Raw genomic sequence first — 17364 nt, 5'->3', positions numbered from 1 at the left:
CAGCATGTGTACATGCATAAAGAACTTGTCTTGCGAGACTATCCAAATGATCTTCCGCAACACAGGCCTAATTGTATATTTTTCTATTGTGGTTTTGTTCTTTATGAGGTGTATGGATTTTTAAGACAAAGCTTTCTTTCTTTGCTTATTGACATTCTTGTGTTATTTTATTTCAGATTTATACCCTTCATCGTATGAGACATGGCAAAACATCGATTGTATTCTGGGATTTATAGATGTTTTGCATGGATCGATAGGAGAACAACAATACCAAGGTCGATGTGCAACAGAGCTAGCTCAATCCGGGATATTTTTTACTGATCATTTTTATCAGTTTTTGCTGGACAATGCAAACACACATGGTGTGTTAAGAAAACAAGACCTTCCGGCATGGAATTCAGTGGATTGGCCTCTCCCACATTTTAGTGTTACAGAGGCATATAGGGCCAAGCTTTTCAAAGAAGTACAGAAAGCTCTGAGGCCCAATATTGCCACAAGGATAATAAAAATTTCTTTATGCATGCCTCTCACAGTTTTTATAGACTTGTGTAATACCTTTCCAGTGAAGGTTTCAAAAACAATGTTCACAGTTAAAGCAACAAGTCTGGCATGCATGCCACAATTTTTGGATAAAGGTTGGGATAAGAAGACATGTAGTTCAGTGTTTTGTGAGGTTGTCCAATCTTCTATGCAACTGAAGTACATGGTTGCATCACAAAATTTCATTTTTTCTTTTTATTATAAGCGCAGTCGAATGCTAGGTACAAAACTAGTCCCAATGGATCAAGATGAAGATTCTTTTGGTGCAGAAAATAAACTTCTTGATATTGATGTTGTTGAGAATGGTGATGTGCTAGTCAATATCTCATTAAGACAATGTTGCTCCCTAGCTCAATTGCGCAATGACATTCTATTTTGAGACAGAAGGTTCTATTTCAAAGGACTTTTTATTTATCTACAACAATAAGAAGGTATACCATGTGACTTATCCTAGTCTCATTAAGCACTGCTATTAGTTTACTTTACCCTATTATTTCATATTGCTTTTTTGCAGGTGCTCAAAAGAAGAGAGAGTTCAATAAAATGCAAAGACATTGAAAATTTGAAAATTGAGATAACTCAGACTCCATAAACAAAGGTATTATATTCAATAAAGTAAAATTCTGTACAGAAGTGTTTAATTATATATGTAGAACATATTCTTGACAACAATTTTCTATTTATCTACAGGCTAATCTAGAGGCTGCTCTACATGGTCCAAGCTCACCGTATCATCTTTATTTGGAGAATCTATTTTCTGCTGCTCCATCCTGTTGTGTACAGTCTCTTGGTGCTGCTCCATTGTCTCCTCTACTGCCCCTGGAGCATCTGTTTGCTGCTGCTCCATCATCTCCTCAATAACATCAGCAGCAGAGGAGGTCCTTGTTCTTGTGGCTTCTCCTCATCAGCACTAGGTCCTTGTTCGTGTGGCACCACATCTGCATCATCTGTGTCATCAAGGTGTATGACACCTTCTCGGACTTTAGAGCTCTCACCCAACTCGACAGTAGCTAGTACAATAGGTTTGGGGGAGGCATACTTCAAAAACTTCCAAATTATATCAGCTCTGAAACTATACACATAGTTCGAGCTGAAGCTATCTTCTCTCATCTGCAATGAGATATGATGATTTAGAACACTTTGTACCAATATCAAATTTTTTGAAGCTAAATGAAAATTATTTTTTCTTACAAGCTCTGGCTGTCCTATCTCAAAATAGCTTGAAAGTATATATTTGGCACTTATCAGCACTCTCCAGCCACAGCTACTTGAATAATCTTGTTGTGGTGTCTGGATAGTTGGAAAGATATGTTAGAATTAATATCTGAACAAAATAAAATTATTCAATAAGTTCAAAGGCATAGCATGAAATAGACATCAGTAGAGGGAACAACTTTCTACCTCTAAATCTATTGGCTCTATTGAATCCAAAAGATTGACATTAGGAGGACAATGATCCAATGCATCTAGAAGTCTTCTAATACAACTACAATACATATAATTCAGTTAGTGTGCATTAAATCCAAATAATGAAGTTTAAAGTTAAAAATAGCACACAAACCACTTACAATTTCACCTCTCTGTGTGTGTTTCTAAGAGAGTTGAATAAAAAGCATTGCTTCTGCTGGATGTCAATAGAAGCAAAGCTCCAGTGGGTGGTCACTGCATAAGGAAAAAAGCATTAAGAAATCAAAGGCTACAAGAGTACTCAATCTTGAAGAAAAATCCCAAAAGAAGCAGCCACCCACATACTTGTTATGGTATGGAAGTAGCAAAATATCAACATGATCAAAATCACAGTGTCTGAACCAATTGAAAATATCCATGGGAGTTTCCTTTGGATCTCTTAACTTGAAGGAAATTGCAAGATCAATAATATGAATTGTATGCTGTGTACAGCATGGTTCAGCCAGCTTCTCATCATGCTACATTGGATAAAACAATAATTAGGGTAAGGTGTAAGGGAGGAGGTACAATAAGGATTATTTTGCAAACAAATGTAAAATAAAAGACACTTACTAGAGCATTGCAAGAATGATAGTATCTGAGCAATACTCATTCTTATGAGCCAATGCTGCCAAGCATGCTTTTGTCAAGTCAAAATTATTCTCTGAAAAATCATCTTTAATATGGACAACTATGTTAGGGCCCAACTCCTGCAACCTTCTCTGTATCTACAGCTCCATCTGTACAATCTCCACATCTATAGCAGATTTGGATTCTTCTATTTGCTATTTTAGTGACTCCTTATAAGCAGCTTTCCCTCTGAGTGGGTCACTTCAACAACCTTCACCTTGTCTGCCTTCAATTTCCTTGTAGGTGGAATTAATAATATGTCTCTCATTTTTATGTCCTACCATTCCATAGGATGGACCAGCTTGTCATACCTCCATCTCACTCTAGACAATGTGTTGAAGTCCTTGGACATCAGAGTTTACCCTGTGAGCATGGACTGCTACAAGCATTGCATCTTCAAAGTACTTCTCCAAGTAATCCTCTGCCATTTCCTGTAAGGAAAGAATGGCAGTCCTGTTCCACCTGAAACCAAGGTGCTAGCTATCACAAATTTCTCTCACTAGCCTCTGAAAAGGTGCCTTGGGGATTGCAAAGCCTATAGCTTTTTGTTGTTTCCTGATCTCCTTTAGCACACCTGCAGAATGTTTTAACCTCTTGGACTTTTGCTGCAGCATGCTCATTGGCTTCCCCTTCCTGCCATGTGCAATTCTTCCCTTTGGAGGCACACTAGATTCCTTGATATCAGCCCCAGCTGCTGCTGTTGCAAGCCCTGGCCCCTTGCCAGACCTCCTTGCAGTTGCCTTGGTTCTTGCCATCACTCTGAAAAGCTGCCTACAAAGCAATGGAAAAAGATTACAACCATGGAGAACATGGAATGATAAAAGAAGGTAATGACAAATTGGATAAAGCAAAATTGAACAATTTGTAACAAAACGCGATTATGATAATTTGAAATTTCTAACAGCTCATCATCGTGTTTTTCTGCAAATACTTGAAACAACATGCTATTGCATTCCTACAGTGAATTCTCTGTCTTTACAACTATAAACAATATGGATTGAGTTTATGCAAGGAGTATGCAGCCTTGAATAGCCTAGAAAGATACAAAATCACAATGAAAGGGGTGGATGAAGAAGCAGTTTCAAATTTGCAACAAAATGCGATTTGGGCTGTTTGAGATTTCTAAAGCCCTCTCCTCGCATTTTACTGCAAATTCTTGAGGCAGCATACTGGAGCATGCCTTTAGTCATTTTAGTGTGTATACAGCTTGGTGCAACATGGATTGAGTCTATAGAAAGCAAGAAGTGATCAAGCTCTCACTCAACAAGCCCAAATAAAAAGTCTTCCTGCTTCTACATGCAGTGGAAAAAATCTAAGAAATGCATATAATATTTATCATAATATCTAACCTACATCACATCAATCAGTACCTTACCCTAATATACTATTAAACAAGAAGAGAAGAAAATAGAGTGTCTTACTGACTTGGAAGCTATCTGTAGGTGTGCTGTGCTGATGATGAGTATCCTGTGCTGGGGATGAACCTCTGCTGCTGCTGGTCTAGATGCTGATGGTGTAGAGTAGGGAGGTAGAGATGCAAGAGAACTGAGTTAGGAGAGTAGATTATTGCAAAATACAAATAAAGGAGCTATTAAATACCACACGTGTGAAATGTAGTCGTTTTTTAACACGTGTGGGTCCCACCCATATCTTTTGGAATTTGAAATTTGACACGTGTGAAAGTCACTTTTTGCCTTGGAAATTGTGCCAATCATGATTTCATAATCAGATCCATTAACACTCTTCCCTCCCCGTCTTCCATCCCTACCAGCACCCTCCCATCATCCTTTTCCTTCCCCCTCTGATCACTTCCTACCCAACACACTCCATCCACTCTGCAACCTGTCTGAAGACTACTACCACTGCCAGAGCTCCAGGTTACCTGTGCTGCAGCTCAAGTTTGGAAGAGAACAAGAGAATCACTAGGGCAACTCCAACAGTATGGAAGAGGAAAAGAAAGGTCAGAGATCTATACCCTTTTCAATGTTTTCTGATATATATTTCTTCCATCTATAGAATTCTTGAATCTCAGTGCCTAGGAATCTGGTACATCACCCTAGGATTTGATTAGAGATGGATATGAATAGTGTTGAGATATCGAGCTCGTCTAGTGAGGCGGTGGCCACTGATGACCCACCTGGGGGATAGGCCCCGCACTTACACCACTGGCATGGTTGGTGAGATCTTGGGTGATATGCGGCCAGTGGGATGACAGGCTGTGTGACAGCCACTCTAGAGACTGGCATAGTTATAGCGCTAGCTCATTTAGTCGGGTTCACACTATAGAGAACCCGTGTATGTATTTGGTTGAGTACCTTTCATATTGTGTGTACTCTTATTCTTGTATATGGTGTGTTGAGTGTTGAGTAGAGAAGAAGAAGATTTTCAACCTCTTACTGTGTGTGTTCTCTATTAGGGTTTTGTGAGTGTGTGTGTGTGCTTGCAAGAGCTCAAGCTCTCCTCCCCCCTGCATCTTTTCATGGTATCAGAGCCTGGTTCGTGCTAAGGGCTGAAGAGAACCACAGGAAGCGGTACGAGGGTAAGAGCTTCAACTACTCTTCCCTATTGTGTTGGTGACTACACCCTTGTCGGGAGCTCTACGGGAGGCACCGGCAAACGATCTCCGATTGAGGAGCTTTCTTCGCGGGAGTGAAGCTATAGGGCAACTATACAGTCCTACGGACTAAAATTTTTGGGCCGAAAACGCGTTTCGGGCGCGTCTGGACCTCTGTTTTTCAGAAAGCAGGCGATTTCGAGCACTGCGGGTAAGTCATCGATTCTCTGCAAAACTCTGTTTTAAGAACTGTAGGAAGACAGATTGACTGTGCAGACACTGTGGGTGCTGCAAAGAGGTCTACAGTTGCCATTGGGTGTATGTATGCACATTGAGGTCACTGGTTGTGACATTTGAGTGGATTGCAGTACCGCTGTGCAGAAAATACAGCAGTTGTGCAGGAAAAACCAGAGTGCAGTTTCTGGTAAAATTGTGTGTTTGGCAAGATGTCTAATGATGGCATAACACAGATTGTGGCTGAGAAGCTGGATAAGAATAACTTCCATGCTTGGAGGTTCAGGTTAACGAATTTCCTGATGGGAAAAGGCTATTGGGACTACATAGAAGGTGAGCATGAAGAGGCACCGGAGATACCGGATATAAATCCGACTGCTGCAGATGTGAAAGAGTTTAAAGACTGGAACCAAGGAGCCAGGAAGGTTATGTATTGGCTTTCCATTAGTATACAGGACACCATGATTGGGCACATTCAGGATGCCAAGTCCCCCAAGGAGGCGTGGGACACTTTGGTAAAGCTTTATGAAACAAACACCAAGGCACGTAAGATACAGTTGAAGAATGAACTTCATACTGTGGAGAAAAAGAGCATGTCTGTGAATGACTATGCGCTGAAGATAAAGGGTATTGTGGAATCCCTTGCATCTATTGGTGTGTCAGTAGATGATGATGACAAGGTGGAAGTCTGTCTACGTGGTCTCGGGCCACAATACAAGGCGTTCAAGACGTCCATTCAGACTCGGGAAAACATTCCCAACTTTACAGATTTGGTGTCTATGCTGATTATCGAAGAGAAGAGCTTGTGTGAAGTCCAACAGTCTTCACAAAGCAAAAACAGTTCAGAGCAACAGGCCTTCTACACGGGTTCAGGAAGAGGACGAGGTAGAGGAGGCCGTGGACACGGTCAAGGAGGTGGCCGAACAGGTAATCAGAATTATGGCCAGCAGCAGCAGCAACAACAACAGTCCCAGAATCAACAACAACAACAACACGCAGGTGGAAGAGGCAAATTCAGAGGCAGGGGGAGTCAAAGAGGCCGTGGAAATTGGCAAAGGCAATATAATGATACACGTGAATGCTATTATTGTGGTAAGCCTGGACATGTGCAGTCAGAATGTTATAAGAAGCAGGCTGACATGCAAAATGGGAAAGTGCAGCAAAACAACTATGCATCCTCAAGCAGAAATAATGAGGATAATGAAAGGTTGTTTGTTATGCAGCATGTTGTGAATGCCATGTCTGAAAATGTTGATGCAGCACAAAAAGATAATGTATGGTATGTGGATTCAGGCGCTTCGAACCACATGACGAGTCATGGGGAGTGGTTCAAGGAGATGAAAAACCCGGAAAGACCAGGTTTTGTGGAAACAGGGGATGACACTGCTCATCCAATTGCCCACATTGGAGATGTGCCATTGTCTATGCAGGATGGCAAAGTGAAGTACCTTGCAGATGTACTTCATGTACCAAACATAACAAAGAATCTGGTTTCAGTTGGACAGATGATTGAGTAGGGTTTGCAGGTTCGGTTTAACCCTGATGGATGTTATGTTGAAGATTTTAAAGACAAGTGCAGGTTGGTTGCAAAAGGCAACAGAGTGGGTAGAATGTTTACGTTGGATGTAGACATGCCTGAGATGAGTGCTGCGATGTTTGCAAATGGTTCAGGAATTGTTGCAGACACAGACATATGGCATAAAAGAATTGGACATGTGAATGTGCAGAGATTGAAGTCTATGCAGACAAAAGGAATTGTGACAGGGCTGCCAAAATTTAAAGTGGAAGGTATGCATAAAATCTGTGAAGCATGCCAATTTGGGAAGCAAACAAAGCATGTGTTTCCACGTAACAGATATGTGAGCAGAAATGCACTAGATGTTGTGCATTCAGATGTATGGGGTCCTACGAAGACTGTGTCTATGGGAGGCTGAAGGTACTATGTCACTTTCATTGATGACCACACAAGAAAAGTGTGGGTATATTTCATGAAGGAGAAGAGTGAGGTGTTCACTCACTTTCAGAATTTCAGAGTTTTGGTTGAAAAGCAAACAGGAAAATATGTAAAGTGCCTAAGGTCAGATGGAGGGGGAGAGTACTTCTCCAATGAGTTCTCTGAATTTTTGAAGAAGAATGGTATTCGGAGACAGTTTACATGCAGATACACTCCGCAGCAAAATGGAGTTGCTGAGCGAAAAAACAGGCACATTGCTGAGATTGCGCGAGCATTGATGGAAGAGAAGAATATGCCGCATTGCTATTGGGCTGAGGCTATTTCTACAGCAGTGTACATCATGAACAGGACTCCAACTGCAGCCATACATGATGTAACTCCAGAGGAGAGGTTTACTGGCAGAAAACCAGATTTGTCTCATCTGAAAGTCTTTGGATGCATTGCATATGTGCATGTGCCAGATGAGCTGAGAACTAAGCTGGATCCAAAAGCTGAAAAATGTGTGTTTATTGGATATTCCCTTGAGCAAAAGGGATACAGGTGTTATAACCCTACTACACGTGAGTTGAGGGTAAGCAGGGATGTTGTCTTTGATGAGATGAGCAGCTGGTATGCTGCTGGAAAAGAAGCTGTTGGGGCTGATGTGAGTGGAAGTGTGGTTGCACAGAATGCAGGTCAGCAATCACAGTCTTTGAGTGGACCAGGAGAGTCCTCATCTAGTGGGTCTGTTGATAGACCATGGAGTGGCAGGCTGCGTCATAATACCAGCCCTGCAAATGTGATTAGTACATCACGTAAAGGAAAAGAGAAAATGGTTGAGCCCCTTGGTATGCCTGACATTTCTGCAGGGCATTCTCATGTTGATGGAGAGTCTAGTGGGTCAGATATGAGCCTTGATGAGGAGCTTGGGATCCCAGCTATGAGAACACCTGGTGTAAAGAAGGCTATGGAAGCCATGAATGAAAAGCTGCGAAGATCAGGGAGAGTGAAGAACCCTGTGCAGAGATTTACATATGATGGTTATGTGGCACATCACTATGCATATATGGCAAAGGTTGTGCAGGTTGTTGAGCCCACATGCATTGATGAGGCTGTTGGAAATGTGTGTTGGGAGAAAGCTATGGATGAGGAGATGGATGCACTATATGGAAATGAAACTTGGGATTTAGTGCAATTGCCTGAAGGCAAGAAAGCCATTGGATGCAAGTGGGTGTACAAAGTTAAACATAACAGTGATGGAAGCATAAACAGGTACAAGGCTAGATTGGTAGCCAAAGGATATGCGCAGACATATGGGATTGATTATGAGGAAACTTTCAGCCCAGTTGCCAAGATGGCAACGGTGAGAGTTGTGATAGCAGTGGCTGCGTCAAAGCAATGGTCTTTACATCAGATGGATGTAAAGAATGCGTTCTTGCATGGGGATTTGCAAGAAGAGGTGTATATGTTGCAGCCACCTGGTTATGAGGATGTGAGCCACCCCGACCATGTTTGCAGGTTGAAGAAAGCCTTGTATGGCTTAAAACAAGCACCAAGAGCATGGTCTGACAAGATTTCTGAATATCTTGTCACTATTGGCTTTCATGTAGCCAATGCAGATTTCTCGCTGTATGTGAGACATGGTGATAGAGGAGTTGTGCTTGTTGTCATCTATGTAGATGACTTGATCATTACGGGGGACCATGATGCAGAGATCTTTGATGTAAAGATCTTGCTTAGACAAAAGTTCGAGATGAAGGATCTGGGGGAGCTCAGATATTTCTTGGGCATTGAGGTGATTAGGTCACCACATGGTATTGGATTACTGCAGAGACAGTATGGCTTGGACATGTTGTCCAAGTATGGTATGACAGGCTGTAAGCCTATTTCTGTGCCATTGGATCAGAATGGCAAGTTAAGTGCAGATTCAGGAGAGATCTTGGAGGATCCTACTATGTACAGACGCATAGTAGGAAGTTTGATCTACATGACGATCACCAGACCAGATTTGAGCTATGCTGTTGGGTTGGTGAGTCAGTTTATGCAGGTTCCACGGAAACCGCATTTGGATGCAGTGAGACGCATACTGAGGTATGTGAAGTCTACTTTGCATTGTGGACTATTCTATGAGACTCGGACAGAGATATGTGTACATGGGTACACAGATGCTGATTGGGCTGGTAGTATCTCAGACAGAAGATCTACCAGTGGATTCATGTTTTCTTTGGGGAGTGCTGCTGTGACTTGGAGTAGCAAGAAGCAGCCTACGGTTGCTCTATCGAGTACGGAGGCCGAGTACAGAGGAGCTGCTATGGCAGCATGTGAGGTAGCTTGGTTGAAAAAGCTACTTGTAGATTTGGGTCTATCAGTGGATAGACAAGTTGTCATTTTCTGTGACAACATTAGCAGTATACAGTTGACCAGGAACCCAGTCTTTCATGCTCGTACGAAGCACATAGAGGTCCACTACCACTTCGTCAGAGAGAAGGTCTTGGCAGGAGACCTTGACCTTGTCTATGTCAGCACAGAGGATCAGGTAGCTGACATCTTCACCAAAGCATTGGGTACAGAGAAGCTCCGCAGATTCAGAGCTTCGCTTGGTGTACATGAGATGGAGTTGAGCTCGAGGGGGAGTGTTGAGATATCGAACTCGTCTAGTGAGGCGGTGGCCACTGATGACCCGCCTGGGGGATAGGCCCCGCACTTACACCACTGGCATGGTTGGTGAGATCTTGGGTGATATGCGGCCAGTGGGATGACAGGCTGTGTGACAGCCACTCTAGAGACTGGCATAGTTATAGCGCCAGCTCATTTAGTCGGGTTCACACTATAGAGAACCCGTGTATGTATTTGGTTGAGTACCTTTCATATTGTGTGTACTCTTATTCTTGTATATGGTGTGTTGAGTGTTGAGTAGAGAAGAAGAAGATTTTCAGCCTCTCACCGTGTGTGTTCTCTATTAGGGTTTTGTGAGTGTGTGTGTGTGCTTGCAAGAGCTCAAGCTCTCCTCCCCCCTGCATCTTTTCAAATAGGACTTAGAGATGGATATGAATAGGACTTAGAATTTTGCAACAAAATGCGAGGAGAGTACTTTACATTTTCCAAATGCTCCAAATCGCGTTTTCCTACAAATTTTGATATTAGTTTCAGTTTTTATTTCTTCCTCTTTGTTTTGCTCTCTTTTGCCCTGGGGAATTCCTCCTAGTGTCATTTACTATCCAGAACATTGTGAGATGTCCCTAGCATTTGATTGGAGATGGATGTCAATAGAAATGGAGAATTTGCAACAAAATGCGAGGAGAGTACTTGACATTTTTCAAATGGTTCTGCATCGCGTTTTGTTGCAAATTCTTGTGTCCCTTTTGGTTTTCACTGTTTCCTCATTGTTTTGCTTTCTATGTCCCTGGGGATTTCTTTCTTGATGATGAGAAAAGTTTTTGCTTTGGAACAGTTGATTCTCAGGCCCCTCCTTTCAAGAGGAAGCTGGACTTTTCTGCTGCTATACTCAGACCACAGCAATCACCAGGTGATTCATGTGTGCTCATGAAGAGAGTTGTTTGGTGATATCCTATACATTACCTGATTGCATATGTCAGCATATAGAATTCATTGTATATAAATTTTTATTTAGGCAAAAGCAAGAGACTAGAGCAGAAAGGTGAGTCTTCCCTTTCAAAAGAAAGGGAACCAGAAGAGGACAAATCTCCAGATTTGCTCTTATTTGACTTTCTTCACAAGTGCAAGGCTCAGAGGAACTTCCACATATACCACAGTATTTTCAACAGGGAGTTCACTATGAGCTCTGTTTTGGAGCATCACAGAGATTTTCTTTCAGACCATTGGGATACCTTCAAACAACTGACAGAGGTAGGAAGGATTGTGGAAGGTGAAAAGGTTTTTGTGCATTTAAATCATATTGTCTCCATTGACAGGCTGAGGTACCATGTGAATAGAAGGTTTGAAAGCCTGCCTGAGGAATATAAATTCAGCTGTAACTTGCACACCAGAAAGTGTAGAGTGCTTGAGGAAAACATGGCATTCCTTATGTACATTGTCTTCCATCAGCAATCTCTAGAAGAGCAAGGGCAGGAGGCTGAAGAAGAAGATATATCTGTAGCGAAGGTAAAAGAGGATATTCCTGTGGCAACAGATATGGCAGAGCAGGAAGAAGATATCAACCTCGAGGATGAGGGACTGCAAGTGTCTGCTCTTGACCTTGTTCAACTAAGGACTGAAACTCTTAGGGCAGCACAGCCAGTTGAAGATTTTGATGTTCAGAGCAGCAACTATGCTGTGCCCATGCTTCCAAGTGTCTTGATTGGTGGTAAAGATTATGTTTTCCTCCATGATATAGAGTGTATGTTCAATTTGAGGGAGGACTATGCCATTTTCCTTATTGCCCAGGCTTCAAGGCTTGACAAGGAGGTTGGCATAGAGGATGACCATTCACTGCTGGCTTTGGAAACAACTTTTGATCCTGCAGAGGCCCTTACTATTTGTTTCAAAGAGGCTGAAAATTTCCAAGAGCCAGATGAAGCTGCCTTCCAGCTCACCCAGGAAGCTATGAATCTCTCAGCACTTCATAAGGAAAAGCTTAAAGAAGAGGCTGGACTGGAGGGGAGAGGAATAAATCTTTGGAAAGATGAACTTCTTGTTGCTGATGAAAATGAGAAGGTATGATATTATTACTTCAAATCAAATACTTTATCTTGTGTTTAAATGTTTTGTAGTTATGTATTATTGTCTCACTCCAATCTTTTGATACATGGCAGCTATAAATTGAGGATGACACATTCCTCCAGAGAACAAGTGGAAGCAGGCCGGTTGGGTTTTGCAAAATATCAAGCCTAGCTCATTATATTCATGATCTAGGCAGTGCTAAGATCTTGATTTACCATAGGCAGTTGAGCAACAATGGAGAAGCCATTGTTTACTTCTTTAAATGTTTGTCTAGGGTTTTAGGTGGACATGATCTTCCATGGCAAAAGGAAAAGATCATTTTAATAGAGAGGTTGTCGGCCATAGATATATTTGGGGATTATGTGAATAAGCAGGCCTCTAGGGCCTCTTACTTTTTGTCTTACACTTCTTATGCATTAGCATGTGGTATTAAGGAGCCCAAATGTCTGGAGGGCTATGGAAAACACAAGCTCATAAGGTTTCGAGAGCCACCCATGATTGCATCAGGCCACATAATCCAAGAAGAAGAACACGTGGAGATAGCTGAAGACAAGGATACCCCTCTCAGACAAGCAACAGAGCCACCCATGATTGCATCATGTCTGGAGGGCTATGGAAAACACAAGCTCATAAGGTTTCGAGAGCCACCCATGATTGCATCAGGCCACATAATCCAAGAAGAAGAACACGTGGAGATAGCTGAAGACAAGGATACCCCTCTCAGACAAGCAACAGAGGCAAGCATTGATAAACAGAAAGTCGACATCAAGCCAACAAGGAAGAAAAAGAGTCCAATCAAGTTCAAAAAGAGAGTTCCGACTGGCAGGCCTTGGGAGTAATAGGATTTAGTCATGAAATATAGCACAAACATTATGTTGAAGTTGAACTGATTTGTACAAAGTCTTTGATCCTCATCAGTTCCTTGTCCGTACGGACGATCAGTACCCTTTTGCATTTGTCCCATCACCGTACGACACTTCAGTACTCTTCCCACACCACTCAGTAGCTTCTAAAAGCGTTTGACACTCAGTACCTTATTGGTAAGGATCAATAGTGTGTCTAGCATAATTAAGTAGTATTGATTGAATTTTTTGTGTGTAGCTCATGGATGTATTGATGCTTGTTAATATAGATCACATGTTTCACAAAAGAAATACTTTTGATGGAGTCTCAAAACATATAGGCATAACCCCAAGAGTCACTTGTTCCACAGAATAAAAATCTATTGATTGAGTTTGAAAACATGTGGACATAACACCAATAAGTTACAAACTGCTATTCATGTTTACTTGTCCATTTATGGTTTCTAAATATCTTCGAATCCCTCCATTGTCTATGTCTCTCTGCTGCCATTGAATTGTCCAAAGTTTGTCTTCGTCTTTGCTTTTGGGCTAGAATAAAAGCAAGCTTGACTTTGGAACTAGCAACTTTTCTTTTAGCATGCAACCTTTGTAGAATGCCTCGGTAAAACCATTGGAAGACTTCCTTTAGACTATTTGCCTTTTGACTCCCTCCATAGTGTTGTGTGTGTCTGAAAAATGCATTACGTGCCATGTAGTGAGACTTCTCCATGCCTTGGGTAGACCAAATTGCTGGGCATCCATACTTTTTGACAAAATAGGGAAGGTGGTTGTAGATGATATGCTGTTTTCACAGAGACATAAGAATGCACAGTAAGTTATAAAAGAAAAGAGGATCACACTTAAGTAAAAGAAGAAGACATCACTTTACCATGTAGTGAGTTATATTGCAGGCTGTCCACGCATCTTTCATTGACTTCCCAAAATGTTTAATTGCCTCTTCAAAGTTCTTGTAATCACTCTTTGTCCATGTTACATTGTCACAGAACATGAAGAGTTGATCAAGAGACCTCCACACCTCTGCCTTCACATTTCGTGCTTCCCCATCTGCCTCATGATCTTTCACGACATTATGGACTTCCTTCCACAATCTATAACTAATCCTTGAAACTGTTCTACCTTGCCTTACTTGCTTACTACTGTGTTTGGGTCGAGACAAGAATCTTCTTGCCTTAACACCACCAATAGAGGGCTTGATTGGTACCTCCTTGCCATTGGTAGACTTTTTAAAATCCTTTGTGATATATGAACATCACCTCCATGCAGACCTATATCGGATAACACTTTTTCCAATGCATGAAGAGCATCCTTTCTATTTCTTTCAGGACGGAGCTTCCAAGCAAATCCAATATACAAAAATACCAATTTCTCAATAATTCGACATAGAGCATGCAAGGTGCATATGTGAACATTACATAGTGGAATGTCAAGAATGGCCTTGAAGTCAGGGTCAACTTTATCTCTATTAGGTGCTCTCTTCCACCATTTGGAATCCATTACTTGAGCTGATTCTTTGCATTAAAGACAAGGAGACTTTGAGTTACCTCCTTTACTAACGTTATACATGCACTTAAGTGTTTTAAGATCCCCCGCCATGTGCCACTCTACTTGAAAATCACCTTTTTCTGCAACATGGAGATTCTCTCCTTGCACTTGTCTTTTAATTATTCTTGGTATTTCTGTGTGGTGAAACACCCAATCTAGTGTTTCATGGTCTTCTATCTTTACCTGTGATTATACAAAACAAAAGTCTTACTATAAAAGATTTGAAAACATTGACTAAAATCAAGTACGAAATAAAAAATGATCATTCCTGGAACGAGCCCAACCACCATATGTGTTTCTCCGACTGCACACTAAAATACTTCGAACTCGCTTCAGTCAATGATGTATCAAGTGCTCCATTCATCAATGTGATAGTAATCCTTTCCATTTTCTTTTCCTTTACAACCTCACACTCATCCAGTTTGATAACAAATTTCAAAATGCCTTTGCACTCTTCAAATGTTATTCCATAAAACTCGACCATTCTTCTTTGAAGTTGTTATAGATCTACAAATATATTGTTCCAAGGGTCATACACAGTGGTTCCTTTACCACCATGAAATATTTCTTCAATATGGATATATTGTCCAATAAACTCATCTATACTTTCATTCAAATGACCTCTTATCTTCCACACTGTTGCTGGATTTGGCAGTAAAACTCGTTTAATCCTTTGATCTCTCAAAGTTGAGAATATCGCATGGAAAATCGAACTATATCCCTTCCTGCTAACTCCACTAACATTAAGAGCCTCTTGGATTGTAGTACCATCAACTTGATTATTGGATATAAAGTCCTCTACAACATTGCGTTTGATTGTTTTGTATTTTTTTTCTTCAATCAAACCTTTTGCTACACCACAAGAAAGCAATCCTTTCATTTGTTTAACTGGAAGAAGGTTGGGATCCATATTTTCTTTTGCAGGCTCCAATAGTTTCCTATAGTAACAACACAATATGCCTATATTATTTAACACTTCCAATCATGTTTTGCGTTAATGGACAAAATAGATATAGTCATTTGAGAGCATTTTTTAGTATAAAAAATAAAAAATTACAAACTAACCTTGCTTCCTGAATTCTTCGCTTGCATCCACTAGTCCCAGCCTTCAAATTTGCAATGTTTTTAATCTTCCTGCTTCGTTGTCTGTCTCCAAGCACGGTTCTCTTCCTTCTTGATCTTGTCAACTCTTTTTTACTCTTTGAATGCTCCTCAATTTCATTCTGCAACTGCTGCTCCAATTTTGCACGAATAGCTATCTCTTGAATCCTGGCCCCCTTTTCTTGTAGGTACATTGTTTTATATGTTTCTGCAAATGCAGACTGTGCTGAAATATAACCAAGAAGTCCATTTTGTCCATCGCCCGCAAACCTCAGTAGTGTGGTTGGATTGACAAATGGAGGTGTAGAGTTTTTTACTAGACATTTTGGATATATACTTCCATCACACCATACGTCAATATGTTGGAGCCCTTCTCTTCTCATATTTTCTCGTTGTTGAGCATTCAGCACCGTATCCTTTCGTCTTTTTTGTGCTGGAGCATATTGTTCTTCTAAGTCGATGTGAAGATGGTGTAATCGCTTCTTCTGAGATTGTAACTCACTAGTATCGGCCATTTTTTGTGCTTCTGAGGTTGCAAAGTTTGCTTGTCAATCTCATAGTCTTTTTGTAACATGAATTGTGGAAGTGTGGCGGTATCCATACAATCATTACATTCAGTGATGGATTCTTTATGAGAGGCCTGCACACGTCGTCAAAAGAGATGCGGAATCTTCGAGAAACAAAAAAAATTAAGGAGATATTTAATGCAAAATTGTGTTAGTTAGACAAAAGATTATCTTATTCTTTTCTGAACTGACAGTTCAGTAGTCCTTACTGACAGTTCTGAGCCACGTTTCCATATTTTATTATTTTTGAGATCTTTTAGGAGAGAAATAAATCGAAAAATAGTGAATTTCTTACAGGGCCCCAAAATGAGCTCCCTTTTTCCCTAATGGTACTTCCATGCCTGGAAGTTCTTCCTATCCAGCTTTTCACCAACAATCTGTACTAGATTATTCGACATGTTTGCTCAATGCAATACACCTTCCGCACAATTCCAAATTTGTAAATGAGCCTTCCTCAGCTCAACCACACTTCAATGAGTGTTCCAGGTACTCCAAAATAACCAACAATCTTCAAATTTGATGTAGAAAATCAACCTGTATGCATCCAAAATAAACTGTCTCACACAGTCTAAGATACCCTGATTTGATGCGCTTTTTAAGGCTCCAAATTACAATGTAGTGGTTCAATCAAGTATGGGTAACTTGCATTGACACCTAAACAACCTCAATGTAGAGTATCAACACCATCTGACATGTGTACATATCAATTTTTGAAAACCCCTTTCTCTGTTTTGGGAAAAAACCCAGAAAAACCAGTAGTAATTTTGCTCTAATTTCTTCAATCCTTGTCCAAATTGAGCAACCAGGCATTCATTAGCTTAGCAATAGTGTCCACTAACTCCATGTAAGAGAAATTTGTCCAATTGTTTAAGACCAAAGATTAATTGCTCAATTAAAATCACTCTGTTTCTCTGCAACCAATGGACAAGCTTTTTAATCAGCTCATTCCTAGCACAATTAAGCATAAATGATCAAATCAACCATGTAGCCCTCTTCTCAACTATGTGTAGCAACCAATTGCTAAAGCAATTGTGGAAGTAATCAAGCAACCAAGTGATTAATCGATCTCCTCGTACCAAAAATATCACAAAACTGCCGTGTTTCTCTGTACAAAATGCGCCACCTGCTGTAGGGGGATTTGGGAGTGTTTGAGTTGCTAATTGATGAGTTATACAAGTGCCCAACACACTTAGGTATGTGTGCAACCAGTCAATGCCTTGATTTTTGCCAAAAACATGCTCCAAATGCATCAAATTTTGAGTTGCTTTTCTCTGT

Source organism: Cibotium barometz, chromosome 38 (assembly GCF_041138505.1).
Source record: "Cibotium barometz isolate CiBa-2024 chromosome 38, ASM4113850v1, whole genome shotgun sequence".
Taxonomy (NCBI): domain Eukaryota; kingdom Viridiplantae; phylum Streptophyta; class Polypodiopsida; order Cyatheales; family Cibotiaceae; genus Cibotium; species Cibotium barometz.
Note: the sequence above shows the minus strand (reverse complement) of the source record.